Source organism: Physeter macrocephalus, chromosome 4 (assembly GCF_002837175.3).
Source record: "Physeter macrocephalus isolate SW-GA chromosome 4, ASM283717v5, whole genome shotgun sequence".
Lineage (NCBI taxonomy): Eukaryota > Metazoa > Chordata > Mammalia > Artiodactyla > Physeteridae > Physeter > Physeter macrocephalus.
This window is the reverse complement of record NC_041217.1, coordinates 76,590,096-76,611,928: the sequence shown is the minus strand read 5'-3', so window position 1 is coordinate 76,611,928 and position 21,833 is coordinate 76,590,096. Positions and strand designations below refer to the sequence as shown.

At 43.8% G+C, this 21,833-nt stretch overlaps 1 long non-coding RNA gene across 1 annotated transcript in view; it reads left to right on the top strand.

Annotated features, from left to right (window-relative positions):
- The window catches only part of LOC114486005 (uncharacterized), an 18,147-nt gene extending 13,383 nt beyond the window's left edge, over positions 1 to 4,764 (top strand). The window contains exon 4 of the long non-coding RNA XR_003679246.2: positions 4,662 to 4,764. This is a non-coding gene — a long non-coding RNA (uncharacterized lncRNA). The remainder of the gene's footprint in view (positions 1 to 4,661) is intronic.
- The last annotated feature ends 17,069 nt before the right edge of the window (positions 4,765 to 21,833 follow it).

Sequence of the window (21,833 nt, the reverse complement as noted above, 5' to 3'; positions counted from 1 at the left end):
CCTCATAGAATGAGTTTGGGAGTGTTCCTTCCTCTGCATTTTTTTGGAAGAGTTTGAGAAGGATGGGTGTTAGCTCTTCTCTAAATGTTTGATAGAATTCACCTGTGAAGCCATCTGGTCCTGGACTTTTGTTTGTTGGAAGATTTTTAATCACAGTTTCAATTTCATTACTTGTGATTGGTCTGTTCATATTTTCTGTTTCTTCCTGGTTCAGTCTTGGAAGGTTATACCTTTCTAAGAATTTGTCCGTTTCTTCCAGGTTGTCCATTTTATTGGCATAGAGTTGCTTGTAGTAGTCTCTTATGATTTTTGTATTTCTACAGTGTCCATTGTAACTTCTCCTTTTTCATTTCTAATTTTATTGATTTGAGTCCTCTCCCTCTTTTTCTTGATGAGTCTGGCTAAAGGCTTATCAATTTTGTTTCTCTTCTCAAAGGACCAGCTTTTAGTTTTATTGATCTTTGCTATTGTTTTCTTTGTTTCTATTTCATTTATTTCTGCTCAGTTCTTTATGATTTCTTTCCTTCTGCTAACTTTGGGGGTTTTTTTGTTGTTGTTCTTTCTCTAGTTCCTTTAGGTGTAAGGTTAGATTGTTTATTTGAGATTTGTCTTGTTTCTTGAGGTGAGATTGAATTGCTATAAACTTCCTTCTTAGAACTGCTTTTGCTATGTCCCATAGGTTTTGGATCATCATGTTTTCATTGTCTTTTGTCTCTAGGTATTTTTTGATTTCCTCTTTGATTTCTTCAATGATCTCTTGGTTATTCAGTAGCATATTGTTTAGCCTCCATGTTTTTTTTTAACAGCTTTTTTCTATAATTGATTTCTAATCTCATAACAGTGTGGTTGAGAAAGATGCTTGATATGATTTCAATTTTCTTAAATTCACCAAGGCTTGATTTGTGACCCAATGTGTGATCTATCCTGGAGAATGTTCCGTGTGCACTTGGGAAGAAAGTATTCTGTTGCTTCAGATGGAATGTCCTATAAATAGTTAAATCTGTCTGGTCTATTGTGTCATTTAAAGCTTGTGTTTCCTTATTAATTTTCTGTCTGGATGATCTGTCCGTTGGTGTTAGTGAGGTGTTCAAGTCCCCCACTATTGTGTTACTGTCGATTTCCCCTTTTATGGCTGTTAGTATTTGCCTTATGTATTGAGGTACTCCTATGTTGGGTGCATATATATTTATAATTGTTATATCTTCTTCTTGGATTGATCCCTTGATCATTATGTAGTGTCCTTCCTTGTCACTTGTAACAGTCTTTATTTTAAAGTGTATTTTATCTAATATGAATATTGCTACTCCAGCTTTCTTTTGATTTCCATTTGCATGGAATATCTTTTTCCATCCCCTCACTTTGTCTGTTTGTGTCCTTAGGTCTGAAGTGGGTCTCTTGTAAACAGCATATATATGGGTCTTGTTTTTGTATCCATTCAGCCATTCTGTGTCTTTTGGTTGGAGCATTTAATCCATTCACATTTAAGGTAATTATCGATATGTATGTTCCTATTACCATTTTCTTAATTGTGTTGGGTTTGTTTTTGTAGGTCTTTTCCTTCTCTTGTGTTTCCCACTAAGAGAAGTTCCTTTAGCATTTGTTGTAGAGCTGGTTTGGTGGTGCTGAATTCTCTTAGCTTTTGCTTGTCTGTAAAGTTTTTGATTTCTCCGTTGAATCTGAATGAGATGCTTGCTGTGTAGAGTAATCTTGGTTGTAGCTTTTTCCCTTTCATTATTTTAAATATATCCTGCCACTCCCTTCTGGCCTGCAGAGTTTCTGCTGAAAAATCAGCTGATATCCTTATGGGGATTCCCTTGTAAATTATTTGTTGATTTTCCCTTGTTGCTTTTTCTTTGTATTTATTTATTTATTTATTTATTTTGTGGTACGCAGGCCTCTCTCTGTTGTGGCCTCTCCCATTGTGGAGCACAGGCTCAGGACGCGCAGGCTCAGCGGCCATGGCTCACGGGCCCAGCTGCTCCGTGGCATGTGGGATCTCCCCAGACTGGGGCACGAACCCATGTTCCCTACATCGGCAGGCGAACTTTCAACGACTGCGCCACCAGGGAAGCCCTGTATTTAATTTTTGATAGTTTGAATAATATCTGTCTCAGCGTGTTCCGCCTTGGGTTTACCCTGTATGGGACTCTCTGCATTTCTTGGACTTGATTAACTATTTTCTTTCCCATGTGAGGGAAGTTTTCAACTATAATCTCTTCAGATATTTTCTCAGACCCTTTCTCTTTCTCTTCTTTTTCTGGGACCCCTATAATTTGAATGTTGGTACGTTTAATGCTGTCCCAGAGGTCTCTGAGACTGTCCTCAATTCTTTTCATTCTTTTTTCTTTATTCTGCTCTGTGGCAGTTATTTCCACCATTCTATCTTCCAGTCCACTTATCTGTTCTTCTCCCTCAGTTATTCTGCTATTGATTCCTTCTAGAGTATTTTTAATTTCAGTTATTGTGTTGTTCATCACTGCTTGTTTGTTCTTTAGTTCTTCTAGGTCCTTGTTAAATGTCTCTTGTATTTTCTCCATTCTGTTTCCGAGACTTTGTTTGTGTGTTTCTTTGTTTTAACATCTTTATTGGAGTATAATTGCTTTACAGTGGTGTGTTAGTTTCTGCTTTATAACAAAGTGAATCAGCTATACATATACATATATCCCCATATCTCCTCCCTCTTGTGTCTCCCTCCCACCCTCCCTATCCCACCCCTCTAGGTGGTCACAAAGCACCAAGCTGATCTCCCTGTGCTATGTGGCTGCTTGTTTCCAAGATTTTGGACCATCTTTACTATCATTACTCTGAATTCTTTTTCAGGTAGATTGCCTATTTCCTCTTCATTTGTTTGCTCTTGTGGGTTTTTACCTTGCTCCTTCATCTGTAGCATATTTCTCTGTCTTCTCATTTTGTTTAACTTACTGTGTTTGAGGTTTCCTTTCTGCAGGCTGCAGGGTCTCAGTTCCTCTTACTTCTGGTGACTGACCCCAGTGGTGAGGTTGTTCCAGTGGCTTGTGTAGGCTTCCTGGTAGGGGGCACTGGTGCCTGAGTTCTGGTGGGTGGAGCTGGATCTTGTCCTTCTGATGGGTAGGGCTACGTCAGGTGGTGTGTTTTGGGGTGTCTGTGAGCTTAGTATGACTTTAGGCAGGCTGTCTGCTAATGGGTGGGGTTGTGTTCCTGTCTTGCTAGTTGTTTGGCATGAGGCTTCCAGCACTGGAGCCTGCTGGCCATTTGGTGGAGCCAGGTCTTTGTGTTGAGATGGAGACCTCTGGGAGAGCTCTTGCTGATTAATATTCCCTGGGGCTAGGAGTTCTCTGGCAGTCCAACATCCTGAACTCAGCTCTCCCACCTCAGAGGCTGAGGCCAGACCCATGGCCAGAGCACCAAGACCCTGCAAGCCACACAGCATGGAAGAAAAGAACAAAAAACGAAAGAAAGAAAATGAACAAACAAACCCCCAAGACACTTGGTAAAAGCAAAGCCAAACAGACAAAAACACACAAAGAAACACACATACACAAAAACTAGAAAGCAAAAAAGAAGAGAGCAACCAAACAAATAAATGAACCTAAAAAGGAAAACAAACAATAAAAACTAAACTAACAAAAACAAAACCAAAAACAAAAAGCTCAGTTTTGAACTGAGTTGTTTGTTTTTTGTTGTTGACTTGTAGGAGTTCTTTATATATTCTGGATATCAGTCCCCTATCAGGTATATGCTTTGCAAACATTTCCTCCCATTCTGTGGGTTATCTTTTTCACTTTGTTGATAGTGTCCTTTGATACACAAAAGTTATAAATTTTGAAGTCTAATTTTTTTCTTTTGTTGCCTGTGCTTTTGGTGCGATATCTGGTGATCACGTTTGAAATGTGAGTGTATTTGGAAGAACAGTGCTTTGTCATTAGTCATTAGAACATGTGTGCATAATGTATTGGTCATTTTCTAACTTTAGCCGGTGACAGGTTGTAGAAAAAAGAGAGGAAGTTACCTGAAGAAGAGGTTAAGGTAGGATGTCACAATGAGTGAAGGGACTTTTGCCAGTATTAGAGCAATAGCTATCCAACAGGGAAAAGGAGAAGGGTTCCTGGTAGGGGGAGAGAGATGTGTTGAGAAGAGGAAGCACTAACATTAGATGAAATGGTCTTATTGAAGTACAGTGAAAGCAATTGTCATGAAAAAGCTGTGAGGGGGTGCTTTTACAAAACATCCCTCAGAGTCTTCTTGGTTCAGTACTGTAAATTAGGGAAGCATGCCGAATGTGAAAGCATTATAAAAGTGCTATGTAAGATTGCATTATTGTTATTAATATGTTTGTTCAATAAATAAGCATATAAAAATGGAGCATAGTAACTTGGACCTAGGAAGGATGTAGTATATAAATGGAAATACACCACCTAGATCTCTCTTCCAGGAAAGACTTACTGCCCACCTGCAGGGAGTGTGATCAACAGAGAGGTCATGCCCTTCTGCATGCAGCCTGCATTTGGTGATTGACAGGGTTGAGAGAATAAAGGTCAGGCCATTTTGATGCAATGTGGGACACTCTTGTGGGCATTGCTTGTTCTTACCTTCCCACTGAGGTGGCTAAGATTTTCTCAGGTCTTTACTACAGTTTAATGTCTTCCTCTGCTTAATCCTTCTTCCTCTCCCTTTCTTTACAGTGCTGGTACCCCTGGAACATCTTATACCAAACTCTGTCTCAACATCTGCTTCCAAAGAACCCAACCTTAGAGATTATTTAATCTGAACTCTATCTTTTTTAGATAATAAAGATGATTTTTTCCAAATTCAAAACTATTCTCACTTCTTATAGAATAGGTAAATATTTATGTAGAAAGAAAAAAAAAATCATGCATATTGGCCACCACCTTTGGAGACCGGTGATAACCATCTTAAGTAACTATTCCAACCTTTGAGTGTATCATAATTTACTTACCCCTTAAACGATTATTATTGTTTCTAGTTTTTTTCTAGTTTTTCACTAGCATAAATAATGCTATAATAAACATTTTGTGCATAAAGGTTTTATGTGTTCTAAATTATTTTCTTAGGATAGGTTCCCAGAATTACTGGGTTAAAGGGTACTCCATATTAAAGGCTCTTGTTGGATAGTTTTCCAGAGGGTTGAACCAGCTTTCACTATCATTAACAGTGTACAACATGGCAATGGCATTCCCATTTCAGTGCATTTTCTCTATGATTTTATAGACAAGATAATTACTGGTTAAATAGTAATTTGTGACAGTGTAGTGTCTCTGTGACAAATTTAGATGAATTTGTGAATTTAGATTACATTAATTCTTGTTAGCCCAAAACGCGTATAAAACCTAAAAGTGTAAAGCAGCTCTTCTCATCAACTCACCAGTATTCTTTACTCTCAGGCATGGAATGCCAATCTTCAGAGGATGCTTTTGTGGGGAAGGAGGTGAGTAGGTAGTAATGGTAAAAGTGCAGAGATTCCTCCCTGGGGAATCATTAGAGATAAATCACAAAGGGAGGGGCCTTAAAAAGAACCAGCAGGGCGGGGCGGGGGTGGGGGAAACAACTTCCCTGGAGGTCTAGTGGTTAAGATTCTGCGCTTCCACTGCAGGGGGCATGGGTTCCATCTCTGGTTGGGGAACTAAGATCCTTCATGTCACGCGGCACGGCCAAAAAAATAATAATAATAAAAATAAAATAAAAAATAAGTAAATCTGGCTTAAAAAAAGAACCAGCTGGGCAGAGACTGCAGCAGTGGAAGGGGACCCGTGGGCTAGGTGGGTCCCCCTGTTTCTATCATGATGCTACATATATGTGGTAGCAGTGGACCCAAACACAGCAGAATACTTGGGACAACTGCACAAAATAAAATGTTATTTCATTTTACAAAATGGTGACATTCTGTTAACACTTTCCATAACGTTTTTTTTTTAATTGGGGTATAGTTGTTTTACAATGTTGTGTTAGTTTCTACTGTACAACAAAGTGGGGTAGAGTTCCCTGTGCTATATAGCAGGTTCTTACTAGTTATCTGTTTTATACATATTAGTGTATATATGTCAGTCCCAATCTCCCAAATAACTTTCTTTTTGTTACTTAACAAGTCATAAAATTTCTGTGGTGCTCTAAGGACAATGGTGCTTCAAGGACAAAGGACGACCCTACCTGAAAAAGTGTCAGCATTACACCTCTGCAGGACTCTTAATCTTCCTCCCCACTAGGTTGCATGGTTACGAAATTCCTGAGCCCACCTGGGCGATGCCCACCTGGGCAACAGGACCTGTCCCAAATAAGGAAAGGCATCTGGGCTGTCCCACTCCCTCCCTATAGAAGGAAGGTATATGTGCCTCTACCAATCATGAAACGAAATTTTCACCTCGGACCATGCCTTTGTTTTCTGGCTATAAAAAGTGATCAGTACCACATGTTCGGGCTCAACTAGGAAGCTGAGCCTAAACTGGAAGTAGTCTCCCAGACTACTAGGAAGTCGGCCCACTATTCTGGCAGTGACCCTTCCCTCTAATAAATTCTATCTTCTTTACATTCTGCCTTGTGTCTGGAAATTCTTTTCCAACTTGCATTTGGACCACGACAGTTTCCATGTCATTAAACATGGGTCTATGCATGATTTAGTTTGCATTGTGCTAAATGAACTATATAGATTCTGAAATAGGTACTAATGTTTTCATTTTAAAGATGAAGAAACTGATGTGCAGAAAGTTTTCAAAACTTCTACAGGTCCCACAACTAGTAAGTGGAGGAACTCCTACTGAAATCTAGTTGGATCTAACTCCAAAACCCAAGATTTTCCCATTACACCATGTTGACCCTCAGGACATAAAAAAATTAAGCCTAACACCAACCCTCTTCTTTTGATTATCTGGCCAAAGCTCTGGGGAGTGGGATGTCTATATAAGAAAGCAGAGTGGGGGGCTTCCCTGGTGGCGCAGTGGTTGAGAGTCCGCCTGCCGATGCAGGGGACACGGGTTCGTGCCCCGGTCCGGGAAGATCCCACATGCCGCGGAGCGGCTGGGCCCGTGAGCCATGGCCGCTGGGTCTGCGCGTCCGGAGCCTGTGCTCTGCAACGGGAGAGGCCACAGCAGTGAGAGGCCCGCGTACCGCAAAAAAAAAAAAAAAAAAAAAAAAAAAAAAGAAAGCAGAGTGGTAGAAATGCAGCCGCAACCACGATCTCCCTGAAAATTTTCTGTTATTTTGCAATTAACAAGCTTACAGCAATTTAAAGTCCGTTCAGGCACTTAACTCTTACGCACTGGGCACACAAAGATGAACAGGGATGCCAGTTTAAACAGCTGTGTCTGCTTCAAGACATTTCAAAGGCAAGGGGAAAGGGGGAGCAGGTTCCCAGAGTGAGCCAGTGGAGTGACACCACACTGGCACCCCACCCAGGGGTCACCACTGGTCCCTCCCGTGCGTACTGCTTCTGCCAGAGAATGTGACCTAATTAGAGTGGCACACATTTGCTCATACGTGAGATTCCTCTTGATACCAAAGGACGCCTTTCTCTCTGGCTTTTAGTGATGAAGACACCAATTCTGGGGGGTTTGTTTTTTGTATTGTTGACTTAAAAAAATATACGCACAACGTGAGTGTTGCGAGTTAAGTTTTATTTGGAACAAAATGAGGACTGCAGCCCGGGAGACAGCGTTTCAGATAGCTCTGAGAAACTGCTCCGAGCAGGCGAGGGGAAGAGCCAGGATATAGAGGAGTTCTGCAACAAAGAGCAGGTAATTGGGAACGTCAAAAGATTATTGTTATATAAAGAAAACCAGCTATCTCAAGTTAAGGAATTTAGTGCTTTTCTGTGTTGGGGAAGAGGCAAGAGTCTGGGCTCACTGAAATCATTCCTTTGATATGCACCTTAGATTATCTGGGGCCTGTATTTTCACATCCTGAGTTTCCTCAGGGCTCACCGCCAGGAGTGGCTGCAATCTGATGGCTGCTAGATGGCAGATATTTTTCTCAGCCCTGAGTTTCCTCAGGGCTCACCAGCTCACGTTGGAGGGCGGCAATCATTGGTGACTGTGACATCCTTTGTTTATTGACATGGCAGGAAATATTCGATTTATAAATATTCCATTCCATTTGCAAATATTCCATTTATCAGCGTCGTATGCCAAGGCTCTCTGAGTCCCCATTTCAGAGAGGACGTGAGAATTTGCCTCTCAGGTAGGGTGCCTCTGATTCCCACTAGAGGGCACTTGCTGCTGATTCTGGGCGACGTGCCATTCGGCGGGGGCGGGGCGGATAGGAAGTCCTGCTTCTGTGATCAGCCTGCTGTCAGATTCACAACACGCTTGTGGTACTTGGTTTGTTTGTTCTGGAGAACTGTTGGAGAGTGTTTCCTTGGCCAGCTGGGGGAGGAAGAGGGTGCGAAGGGAGGGTTCCCCGCCCACCTCACTCTCCTCAACGCCCCCTCCACTCCCTTCCCTCCAGGACTCTTCCTAATCGCCCCAGTGCCGCTCAGAGCCAGCAATGTTGGGAGGAGTAGATTAACCCTGGAGGGGTTGTGAGAACTCCCAGTTCAGAACACAAAGGAAGAAAGAACAGAACATTGAGATGCAAAGATTTATGAGGGAGAAAAGACTTCCGTAGGAAAAGGAAATTAGAAACCAAGCAAGCAGAATATTCAAAAGACAGACACACACCACGCATAATAATGAAGTTTCCATGACTCCCTTCGGCTCAGGTCCGGCTCCTTAATAATTTAGATAGCAACTCTCCTTCCCTCTGCAAACAGGTGGGTGTGGAGGCTTTGCGGACGTTTCCTCACTGCTCCGTTCACTGTCTCTGAGAGGAAGGTTAGGTTGTCCAGAAGCCTTCCCTTTGGGTGTCCAGATGGAGAAGCAGGCTCTGCGAGCCTTCCATTTGCATAAGGTAACGGAGTGAGATGATGGCACTTCTGGGACCAGTGGGCATGCTTCCTCGTTAGTGCCACGTGGACAGCGCCAAGGTCGTCCCTCGGGCGCCTCAAAAGGATGGGGGTGGGGCTGAGGAATGCAGGCAAATGTCAGTAGGTGAGTGGACTTCGAAATGGAGGCGGGCCCTCAGACTGCACTGGGTTCCTTTGGAAAATGGTGCCACGAAGTCCTCATCTCTGGCTGGGTCTTGTTCGGTTGGTCTGTGGCGTGGGAGATGTCCGTGGCATGCTCGCGCTCCACTGCCATCCCCTAGTCCGGGTCCACTGCTCTCTATACCTGGGCTCGCAGCTAGTTTTCCCTGCCTTCACCTTTTCCTTGCAGTCGAAACCATGCACACTGCTACCAGAAACGTCTTCCCAAAACACTGCTTCTCCCACGTCCCTCCACAGATAGAAAACCTTCTATGGTGGAAGCCACAGACAAGTCCTCTCAGTCCTGTAGATACACTTTGTTTGGCTACATGATGCTTAAAAAAAAATCTTTTGAATTCATTTCCAACATTGTAAAAGGAAGATTTTTAGATAAAAGTCTGAATTTCTAGCTTTGAGGGGAAAATTAGAATATTTGGCAACTCTAGGCCTGGATTTCCACATTGTAATTGACTGGAGCAAAGGAACATGGTTGCCTTCAGACAGGGCACGTGTTTTCCAGTTCAGCTCAGTCCCTACCTCTCTGCTGTCTGCATGCCTCCCCAGCTTTACCCCACCCCAGTGAGGGTGACCTGCCTGGATCTTCTAGACTGGGTTCGTGATTCTTGTTCTATGACAAACACTGACCCAGTGCAGAGGGTCCAAACCAGGCTCCCCATCAGCATTACCGAAGGGGCTCCAGCCTCAGGGGTGATCAATTCTGCACCAGTGATGATAATTCCATGTTTGGGTTTTAAAAAAAAACAACACACACACTACAAGTGATATTGCTTCTTAGCCAGGCAGTGGCACTGAGGATGGAAAGGAGGGGTCAATTTTAAAGAGAGATTTTCGAATTGTATTATAAAAACAATACAGTTTAGTGATTTGATTATGGGGAGTGAGGGAGCAAAAGAAGACTAGGATGGTCCCAAGGTTTCTGGTTGAGAAACTAGGTAGCTAGTGGTGACATTTATGTGTAGAGGGAGCCCTGGAGGAGAAGCGGGTTTGGGGAGACCCCCCAGATGGAGAGATGTAGAAGGCAGTTGGATCTCTGACTCCCAGGCTCAGTGGTGAGGCCTGGTCTGGAGACAGAGTTTGCAAAGCCACCAGCCCTGAGGTGGTTGATGAAGCCATGAAAGTGAAGAGATGGCCCTGGAGAGGGATGTGGTCTGAGAGGAGAATGGGGCCAAAGAATACTTGGGAGAACCAGGCAGAGGGGAGTCGCCACAGTGGCAAGTACCAGGAGAAACTCTGGTAGAAGAGAGCGTCTCAAAGGGAGCGGTCAGAGAGGGCAAATCAAAAGAGGTCTGAAAAAAGAATCTATTTGATTGGGCAATTGGGAAGAGGTCATTGTTTTGTTTTCAGAGTGCGATAGTTGAAGCATAAGCGGCAGAAGCCTTATTTCTGTGAATTGACACATAAATGGGAGAAGAATGGAAATGCGTGGCTGCCAACCATTCTTTTTTTTTTTTTTTTTTTTTGCGGTACGCGGGCCTCTCGCCGCTGTGGCCTCTCCCGTTGCGGAGCACAGGCTCCGGGCGCGCGGGCTCGGCGGCCAGACGCGCAGGCTCAGCGGCCATGGCTCACGGGCCCAGCCGCTCCGCGGCACGTGGGATCTTCCCGGACCGGGACACGAACCCGTGTCCCCTGCATCGCCAGGCGGACTCTCAACCACTGCGCCACCGGGGAAGCCCCCTCCAACCATTCTTTTGAGAAGTTAAGAAGAAAAGAAGACAAAGAAGTAGCGGAAGGAGTGGCAGAATTGGAGAGGGCGTTTTCTTTTTCTTGGGATGGAGGAGGTGTGTGCGTTTTGATATGGGGCAGAGGGCAGTGGAGAAGGAGAGGCTGACTTTGAGGTGGGGGCGGGGGTGGGGGTGGATTAAGTGTGGAGCAGAGCCCAGGAGGACAGCACAGGAATGGATGGGGAGCACGTGACCAGCTTAGATTGGGAAAAGGGACCCTTCACCCTCTGGGTCTGGAGAAAATAGGAGAAGGAGGTTGCAAGTAAAAAGGTGGGAAGTTGGAATTCATGTCTGATTGCTTCAAATTTCTTTGAAGTTGGAGGCAAGGCAGGCGACAGGAGGAGTGCTGAGGGTGTGGAGTGGCTGGTGTGGGACGTGCTCCTCTGGGGGTGCTCTGAACCCTTGTGGTAGAGTGGCTGCTCCTCATATCTACTTTTCCTGTATTCTTTAAAGTTCTCTTTACTTTCAAAAAATTACTCATTTAAGGTGTAAAATTCAATAATTTTTAGTATATTTACAGAGCTGTACTACCATCATCACAATCCAACTTTATCAACATTTCCATCACCCCATAAAAATCCCTCATACCCACTTTTAGTCAATTCCCATTCTCCACCCCAGCCAACCACTAATCTACTTTTTTTCTCTACAGATTTGTCTATTCTGAACTTTTCATATAAATGGAATCATGCAATATGTGATCTTTTGTCTCTTGCTTCCTTCACTCTGCAAAATGTTTTCAAAGTTCATCCGCATTGAACTTGTTTCAGTACTTCATTCCATTTTACGGCTGGATAGTAGTGTACTGTATGGTGGATCCCATTTATTTAGTCATTCACCAGTTGATGGACATTTGATTTGTTTCAAGGCTTTGGCTATTATGAATCATGTTGCTCTGAACATTCACATTCATGTCTTTGTGTGGACATACGTTTTCATTTCTCTTGTGTAAATACCTAGGAATGGAATCACTGGGTTACACGGTTTTTGTTTCACTTTTTAAGAAACGCTGCCACCCTGTTTTCCAAGGTAACTGCACCATTTTACATTCCCACCAGCAATATATGAGGGTTCCAGTTTCTCCACATCCTTGCCAACACTTGGTATTATCTGTCTCTTTTATTATAAACATTCTAGTGGTATGAAGTGATATCTCATTGTGGTTTTAATATGCCTTTCCCTAATGACTAATGATGTTGAGCATCTTTTCATGTGCTTACCAGCCATTCATATATCTTCTGTGGTGAAATATCTATTCAAATTCTTTGCCCATTAAGAAAAATAAGTAGTTTGTCTTATCGTTGAGATATAAGAGTTCTTTACTTTTTTACTAGACAATTTCTCATTATCCCAATCCCCTGATGTAGTTAATAATTCTTTATATTAAACTTCACCTGTTCAGATTACTTTGTGGTATCTCTCATTATTGCACACTGACTTACACAGGTGTCCACTAATACTTATTCTCTGATAAGCCAGCAGGAAATACCCAGAACAGAAATAAGAAAAAGTGAAAGCTTTGGATCTAGGAAGATTTGCATTTGTATCCTGGTTTTGCCACTTACTTCTATATGTCCTTAGGCAAGGCATTTATTTGTTTTTGTTGTTGTTGTTGTTGTTGTACGCGGGCCTCTCATTGTTGCGGCCTCTCCCGTTGCAGAGCACAGGCTCCGGACGCGCAGGCTCAGCGGCCATGGCTCACGGGCCCAGCCGCTCCGCGGCATGTGGGATCTTCCCGGACCGGGGCACGAACCCGTGTCCCCTGCATCGGCAGGCGGATTCTCAACCACTGCGCCACCAGGGAAGCCCAGGCAAGGCATTTAAACTTTATGAATTGCATGTTATCATCTGTAAAATAGGAAAATGATGTTCATCTCACAGGATTTTCTTAAAGATTATAGATAACATACATAATAGCTTATCACAGAGATTGGCACGGAGCAACTTGATAAATGAGCCAACACAAACAGAAGCAAGTGGTCAAGAGCTGAAAATAAATCTTAGGATGTTCTGTGGGTATTCTATCTAGTCAAACCACATTTGATGAAAGGTCCTTGTTATTCAGTGAAAAGTGTCCTTAACTGGCACCTGAGTGCTGCTATTGTTAAAGAGGTGTCAAAGAGAGAGGCGAGTGATGGCTCAGGAAGGTCCTCAAACCGTGGCTGCACTTGGGAAGCTCATTATGAATTTGGGGATGGTCTTCAGTTTCAGGGGGCCTATCTTATAAGTACCCCGGGAGCGTCCAAGCTTTAGAAGCCTGACTCAAGTCAACGAAACTCATATAGTTATTCTAGTCATTAGGGTAACTGGAATGACTCACTCAGAGACTGATCCATTACTCAGTCACTAAAAATTATGAAGTTTAGAAAACAATTACTTATTGTCATAGTCAACTGACTATATATGGAGACACAGCCTTAAACTAAAATGATCAAGTTTACATTTAAAAAAAGCATAAGTAACAACATATCACAAGCACCACTGCATTGCTTGTGACACTAAAGATTTAGTTTACCGGTAGGTTTGGACATTTTTAGATATTGGAGTTTGGTATGTGAGATCTTTTGCCCCTTAAAGAATGTTAGAACCAGAATCAGAAATAGACACAATGAAGGAGTCATAAAGGGGTAATATGTTGCCTGGTAGAGAATGGGTTTTAACCCTGATGGAGCTGGACAACTGCCAGCTGGGGTCTGGCAGCAGCTTCTGCCTCTTGGGTGGGGAAGCTGGAGTATGAGAATACCCACTCTTGTCCTGAGAGGGTCCTTTTAGGGATCGATTTGGTCAGGTAGATGTAAGGCAAGTATCCATTCATTGTCCCTCGGGAAGCCTGCTTCAGACATGTTAAGTATACTGTTTGGATTATCTGGAGTGTGATCTATTACCTGCAGTATTAGGACATTTTCTTCTACACTTGCATTTGAGCTGTGCTATTGTGAACAACGTGACTGCATGCAAGGCATGGATGGGGATTTTGCTCAAGCATTTACACTCTAAGACTGGGGCACCAGGGGACAGCAGCTGGGCCACACAAGCCTGATTTCCTGCTACACACCAGGAACAAACTGGACTGGGTGGTTGGTGTGCTGCGTGCTTTTATTTAATACCAAACAGACCATTTTTGTCACCAAGGAAGAACCACAATGTACCCCGTAAGATGGCAGGAGACAGTGGATGTTCCCATCTGGAGAGGCAGAGAAACGAGGTGGGCTCTGGACGGAAGAGGGGAAGAGCTCTGGGTCTGGTGGAGGTGGGGCTGAGGTTCGGAGAATGGAGAGGTGATGGCATGTATCAGCTACTCTCTCTGTTGCACGTCCCTTGTCCAGTGTGAGCCATGTTTGGGGAGTTAAAGAACATGTTTGTGCCCACACTTAAGACACAGTGTGTGGAGCGAGCTGCTATTCCTGGAAGATCAAGTTCTGAGATGACAAGAGGTGAAAGCAGGGTCTTGGCACCTTGATGTTCTGGGGCAAGAGCTCTGGCTGAGATGACATGTGACAGAGAAGATTTATGGGACAAGTAAGCTTTTCTCAGTGACCACTTCTCAATACTTGAGAAGGTGAGCCTGATAAGAGGCTAGACTTCCTGCAGCCACAGAGGACAGGGGCTTGGGCGATTGTTATCGGCGTGTTAAAAAGCCAGAGAATTTGAGCATTTCCAGGTTATGGAAATATAAATATAGACTTCCATGCCATAGGTCTAACAAAAGCACTGAAACTTGCAGAAGTTTAATCTAAGGATAATATGAACGATCTGGCATTTCCAAATCATTATTAATGACCAGCAATAAAGAAATGACATTTCATCTCTTCTATTCCCCCCCACCACCCCACCTTGCTGCACTGGGAAATCTGGGTGGGGTCACAGAGTCCTTGCTCACAGTTTTCCTCCTAACAGTGCATCTTGCTTCATGGCTCCTGCAATGGACCAGCTCTGATGCTGAAATAGAAATCTGATTCAGTTTCTGTTCTTGACTTTTGATTGGCTCTGTACTATTCATTACCCTGTGATTGTTAAGAGCTGGCTGCCCTTTCTGACTTTTAGACTTTCATGGTATCCTGGGACTTTTAGTAGTCTCTCCTTCCTTACCTCCACCTTTCTTCCTTCTTTCCTCCTTCTCTCCCCTGTTCTGAAAAAGGATTTAAGATGCTCACAGAGATACAGTTGATCAAGATAAGATACTAAATTTATGTAAAATATTAAATTAAATTAAAAGCAGATTAATAAAAGAAAGGAAAAACAAGGATGAGGAATAAGGGGGATACAAATATATATAGATCCCTAAGAGTCCCAACTCTTGGCTACTGGTAGGCTGCCAGTTGGTCCAAGGTTTCTGGAGATCAATCAGAAACAGAGGAGCTAACTAACTGCCCAGCTCATAGGGGTCATGAGGTAAAAACAAGCTATAACAACCCATTCTTGATAGGTTATAGATATCAGGAATATATATTTATATTCAACTTATTCCTAAAACCAGAAAGAAAATTTTTCTCAAGCTCATAAAGAAGATCTTATATAATGTGACAGGGGAGTTCCTCAACAATTCTAATGGTCTACACTGGGATGGAATTCGTTTGGGGTGACCATACCAAAGCTCAGTTCAGTAAAAGCAGTTCTCCAGGGCACCAGTTCAGTAAGATCTGCTGGTCTAGATTTTAATAGATGTTGGATGGTGGTGAGTTTGAGACTCTTCTCCCTCACAAGTCCTGGATCTAGCGGTTCTGTGTTTTCCAGCAAGGGCAAGACTTTATCCCATAATGGATGTCACACTGTGGGTAGGATCCATCATGGGATAAATAGTGGACTTTTTTTTTTTGCGGTACGCGGGCCTCTCACTGTTGTGGCCTCTCCCGTTGCGGAGCACAGGCTCCAGACGCGTAGGCTCAGTGGCCATGGCTCACGGGCCTAGCCGCTTCGCGGCACGTGGGATCCTCCCAGACCGGGGCACGAACCCGCGTCCCCTGCATCGGCAGGCGGATTCTCAACCACTGCGCCACCAGGGAAGCCCAATAGTGGACTTTTGACTTTGTTCCCTGACAGAAGCCTTCCACTGCTTACAGCTGGCTCCAGGAATTCCTCAGCTCAACCTAGGTTGCTGTCCCCTCTCCTTCCTGTCGATCCTTAAAATTCTGGCATATTCATCTATTCTCATTGAAAGTGACGTCTTTTTTCTTACCATCTGTGCAGACTTGGGTGAGTTCTTCATCATTCCCAAGGCTTTTTCCCACTAACTGTAAAAGTGAGCTGTATCTATGTCGTGGTTTTAATGTGAAGAGTAAATGAGAGATTTTAAATCCTGTAGCTCTGTGCCTGGAAAATAGGAGGCAAAGGAAAAATTTTAGTTCTCCTCTGTCTTCCGCTCGTAACATAATATGGCGTCTTTAAATGTATAGACTTTTAAAATCTAGTGCTTTACTTATTTCATGTGTAATTTTTTCTTCTAAGGAGACTATGTCTTTCCATGGTGCTTTAGACATAGTAGGAACTCAATGCATGTGGAATGGATGATTCCAATTGGAATGATATGAAAAGGGGGAGTAGAGTAGGATAGAGGACAAACTCTACACTCCATCTGAGGGTCCATATGGCAGCCAGTTAAAGCCATGGCAGGATCACGTTCCCTAGGTCCCCTCATATCATTCTCCAAAGCTATTTTCCCTGTCAAAATGTGAGAGACAGAGGAAGAGAGTGGTGGGGGGAGAGAGGGGGATAGAAGGTAGGAGGAAGCCGGAACAGTCTTTTTTCCTCCTCACTCAACTTCAGTAAATAACTCAAATATTTTAATAGCCCTATTTTCTCAATTCTCTTGCAATTTAATTTGAGGCTTTTGGTAATGCACAATTGTAAGCATAATAGGATTTTTTTTTTTTTACTTAAAGAGAAGCTTTGTGTTGAATGAAAGTCACATACAGAAGGAATCTAATTATTTTTTAAAAATCTCTTTATTGTAGAACAGTTCTCAAACATGAGTCAAACACTCCCCCTGCCTCTTTCTCCACCAACCTCCCTCAGTGCTACCTAAGGAGACTTGAAAATAACGCATGGTATTTCGGGGGAAATCAGCAGGCTATTTAACTTATCCTAGATGGGTCTTAATAAAAAAGAATTATCCTCCCCTCAGTTTATGGAACAAAAGGGTGTGGGAGTGTCCAGGACGGAAGAGCTGAGCTGCTTGCTTGTTTAGGGAGCTCAGGCATATCGAAGCATGTCAGAGCACTTAGGGCATCTGGCCATGGGTTCTGTTTGAATGCGGGCTTAATGAACCTAAAGGGAGAGGGGACCAGGACCAGTCAGAGCTAATGATTGGTCCTCATTTTAATAATTGCAGGCAGTGAGAAGGATACGTTTGAATGTCCCAAACTAAAACAATTTACCTGGAGGAAAGGGAGAGACAAGGGTACCAGTTCAATCCAAGGATGCTGTTTGGGTGAGTTGGAGGGATGATTCTGAGCATAACATTATATGACGATATAGAATATAGTATACCTTCCTGGTAAAACCTCAGGACAAGAACTGTGGACACCCACATGTTGACTTCAAAATCAGGTAAGATCCATCCAATCCAGATATCTTTCTATAGCAAGACCTAAAAAAAAATCTTTTAACCTTAGGTCTTGATGAAGATGTGAAAATTAAGAATGATATAACTCACATTCTACAATTAAACCTCATACGTCTTACCATATGGCTAACTCACACGTAAGTGCATATGTAAACTATGAAGGTTTTAAGGAGACTCTCTAAGGAAGTGGTAAAAGTCCTTAGGTCTGGCTGAGAGAATCCCCTGTGTTCTTGTTGAAGTCGTAATTCTGTTATCCCAGTTCTGTAGATTCTCTTCTATGTTCCATGCCATTGTTTCTAAACAACAGGCTGTACTGAGATGTGTTTTTCTTCTGCTGGGGCCTTTATTCCATCTTTATTATATGCTGGTTCATTTTATACACAGTTTTTATCATTGTATTGCTACTATAATCTTTGACTTCCTCCAATGAGCAAAGAGAAGTAATCAGACGAGAACTGCCACAGCCTCCCAGCATAACATCTGCCCTCCTCCAGTACCTGTTTCATATTCTGCCTCCCGACCCTTCCTAAGACGAACCCTCCGTCTTCTCTGGAAGTCTAGCTCCTCCGCGTATGCCTTCAATCCCGTCCCCTTTCACCTACTCAAGAACGTCACTCCAGCACTTCTCCCCATCATCCACTGTCCCTGGCTCATTCTCATCAGCATGCCCACATGCTGTTATTTCTCCCATCTAAAAAATAAATCTTTTCTTGACCCACTTTCTTCTGCAGCTACATTGCATTTCTCTTTTCCCCTTGAAACTCCTTGAAAGAGTTGCTGCCTCCAATTCCTTTCTCCCATTATCTTGGAAACCCACTCCAAGCAGGCGTTCATCTCCATTAGTTCACTGAAACTACTTTTATCAAGGTCAACAGTGACTTCTATGGAGCTAAATCCAATAGTCATTTTTCATTTCTCATGATCAGCCACTGCCCCTCCCCCATTACCTCTCCAACCTTATCACCAACTTCTCTCCCCCTCTTTCTCCACTCTAGCCACACAGTCCTTACTGTGCCTCAAATCCTCTAAGAATTTTTTCTCCTCAGGGCTTTGGACTGGCTGTTTCCTCTGCCCATGATGCTCTTCCCCAGATATCTGCCTGCCTATTTCCCAGACTGCTTTTCAAATCTCTGCTCAAGTGTCTCCTTTGAAGCGAGGTGTACCCTGACCATCCTATTTAAAATTGCACCCCCATTCCATCTGCTGTCACTCCTGACTTTTTTTTATTAGTCAACTATTACTGTGTAACAGTAATAGTTACACAGTAACTATTATAATAGTAATAACTATTACTATTATATAACAATTACTAATAGTTAATAATAGTATTAACTATTACTGTGTAACAGTAATAGTTACACAGTAACTGTGTAACCCCCAAACTTAGTAGCTTCAAACAACAATAGAAATGTCTTATCTCTCACAGTTTCTGTGGGTCAGGAATTAGGGAGTTCTAGGTGGTTCTGGCTGGGATTCCTATGAGGTTGTAAGTCACATGTCGCCCCAGACTGCAGTCATCTGAAGACTTGACTGGGGCTGGAAGCTTCATTTCTAATATGGTTTATTCACATGGCTGTTGGCAGGAAGCCTCAGTTTCCTCCCACATGGACCTCTCCCCAGGCTGCTTGAGTGTATGCCTCATGACATGGCAACCGCTACCCCAGAACAAGCAATCTAAGAGACAGCCAGGCCAAAGCTGCAATGTCTTTTATAACATAGCCTTGGAAGTCACGTGCCATCATTTCTACAGTATCCAATCAGTCTCACAGGCCAGACCTATTTAGTGTGGGAGGAAACACAAGTTGTGTTTCCAGGAGGTGGGATCACTAGGGGCCATGCTGGAGTCTATGGATTTCCATAGTACTCATCATCTTCAAACACACTGTATCATTTACCTATTTCAGATGTTTATTTTTGGTCTCCCCACGCTTGATGTAAGTTCCTCGAGGGTGGTGATTTTGATCTGTTTTGTTGAGTGTTCTACCTCTAAGTGTCTAGTACAGTGCCAGGCATATAGTAAGCACTCAGATATTTGTCAAATGAATGATTGGATATAAAGTTCTGTAAAATCCTGTCTGCCTACCCTGATTATTATTCTGGAGCAGCTTTTCACTCTTAAATTACAAGAGGCTGCAGATCCAGACGGCTCTTTACACCTCTCTGAGCATTCAGTGACCCATCTTTGTTTTCTGACCCAATCTATTTAGTGCCTTTGCTGGAGTGAATAACTTCCTGATTGAGATCTGAGCTAAAAACAAATTCTTCACCATTGGAACCCACCCCCCCCAACACCACCGTCTTTCTCTCTTTCTCTCTCTCTCTCTCTCTCTCTCTCACACACACACACACACACACACACACGCACACACACACGCACACACACACACACACACTAAGAGTTTTCTTTGACCGTTTCATGCCCAGTATATATAATAGTAATAGGGTGTCACCCACAATGTTTTCTGACTCTGTCAGGCCTAAGAGCTAAGGAGGGAATGATAATAAGTAGGAGGAAGACAAAGGAAGGCATTCTGGGGTTCAGGTGGCTGTAAGAGAACCAAGGCCTTGTTCTGTGGTCGAAGAGAGGAATTATTAGCATCTGATGGCTACTGTGCCACTAGAGCTCAGGAATTACCAAGGAGAGAAGCACCACCTGTTCCCTCCCTGCTGGGTCTTGGCGGTGCAGGCAGCTGAGGTGGTAGCAGACAAGCTGGTGCCTGAGGAGGTGGGAGCCCCAGCTGAGGGGGCTGGTAGAGGGGCCGGTGGCCGCTGAGAAGGGCAGGGTCGAGCTGGTGAGGGGACAGCCCTGGCTTCTCCTCTGTCCATGGCTAATCCTTCCACCTGTGCCCCTGTCAGGGGCACAGGGCCCATCCTGATTTTCTTCACAAGCTCTCGTTCAGCCTTTTCCCCATACCCGTTCCTTGCTTCTTCCTTCACCATGTGCTTTCCCCCTCAGTCTGCAAACATGATTAGCTCTCCCCTATCCTAAAAACCTCTTCTCTCTCCTGGGACCACTTTTTCTCAGGTCTTAGCCACCCCCTAAATAAAACGAACACACACGCAAAACCACATTTCTCTACCATTTGTTCCTATTTCCAACCACCTTTTGGCTTTCCTTAGCAAATTTATTAAATGGGCTATTTGTGTGCCTGGCCGTTCTCATCAATTTACTCAGTTATTTATTTAATAAGCAATTTACTGAGAACCTATTATGTATTAAATACTTAGAATAGAGAAATGGAGTATGATTTCTGCCCTTAAGGAGCACTCTGCCTAATGGGGGACACAGGTCAACAAATTATAATGTAATGTGATAAGTATAATAAAGAGGACATGTACAAGGTCCAGAGGTAACACAGAAGAGGGTGTCATTGGCTCGACAGAAGGTAGGCAGGAATCCGAGATGGTTTCCTAGAGACGTGGAGTCTCAACAAGGTTAATAATATAGGGCGAGGGAGTGGGGGGAAACAGAGAATATCTTGGAAGCCAAATAAGAGGTACTGGTCGACTTAATCAAATGCACAGAGAGATGATGTAAAATGAGGAAAAATATACATAGGAGTTGGCAGCCTGAAGATTACTGGGGGAGTTGGAGGGAAGAGGATTGCAGTGGGATGAGAAGCAAACTTGAGCGAGAAGCTAGAGACAGTTTTGGCAGGAGCTTAGCTGAGATGGAGGAGCATTGTAGGGTAGCAGCCAGAGAGAAGGTCAGGGTGAGGGGAGAACTCAACAGTTCTCTGGGGCCAGGAGAAACAGTAACATAATAGTCACCAGATTCTTAGGGGTGGTGTGGGGATTCAATGAGTTAATACACATAGAGAGACAGTGCCTGGCACACATTCGATTAGGAGGTGGTGGAGCAAGAATGCGAATTCTCGTGCTTTGGTGCCAGTCCCGCGCTCATTCTGTTGCATCAGGAAGGCCTGGGGAAAGTATTCCACACTCAGAGAGTTCTTGGGGTAATGGGGAGAGAAAAGAGAGACTGGGCAGGGCCACCTGAGGCCACTGAGAGGTCTCGTTGCTCATTCAGGAGAAACAGGCTCTGAGCTTCCTGTGTTCTGACAGGGTCAAAGCTGTTCTTCTCACGTGGCTTCTTAGCCTGACTTCTTCAAAGAGAAGGCCGCCTCCTAGGATGACAGCCCCAACGATGTCCCAGCCACACGTTGCACGTGCGGAGCTTTGCCATCAGGGAGGGGAGTGATGCCGAGGCTGGCTGAGCTGTGGCCACTGCAGTTTTGTTGGCTGTCCTGTGAGCAGGGTGGGAACGTCCTTCAGGGGGAGAGTTGTGGGAAGCTCTCAGACACCAGCCCAGGAGGATGTGAACCACACGGACTGAAGGGAGGAGCAGAGCTCATTCAGTCCCTGATCTGGGACTGGTCTCAGATGAGGACAAAAGAGCATATTTATGCCAAACGTTTAAGAATGCCATTCATGGGCTTCCCTGGTGGCGCAGTGGTTGAGAGTCCGCCTGCCGATGCAG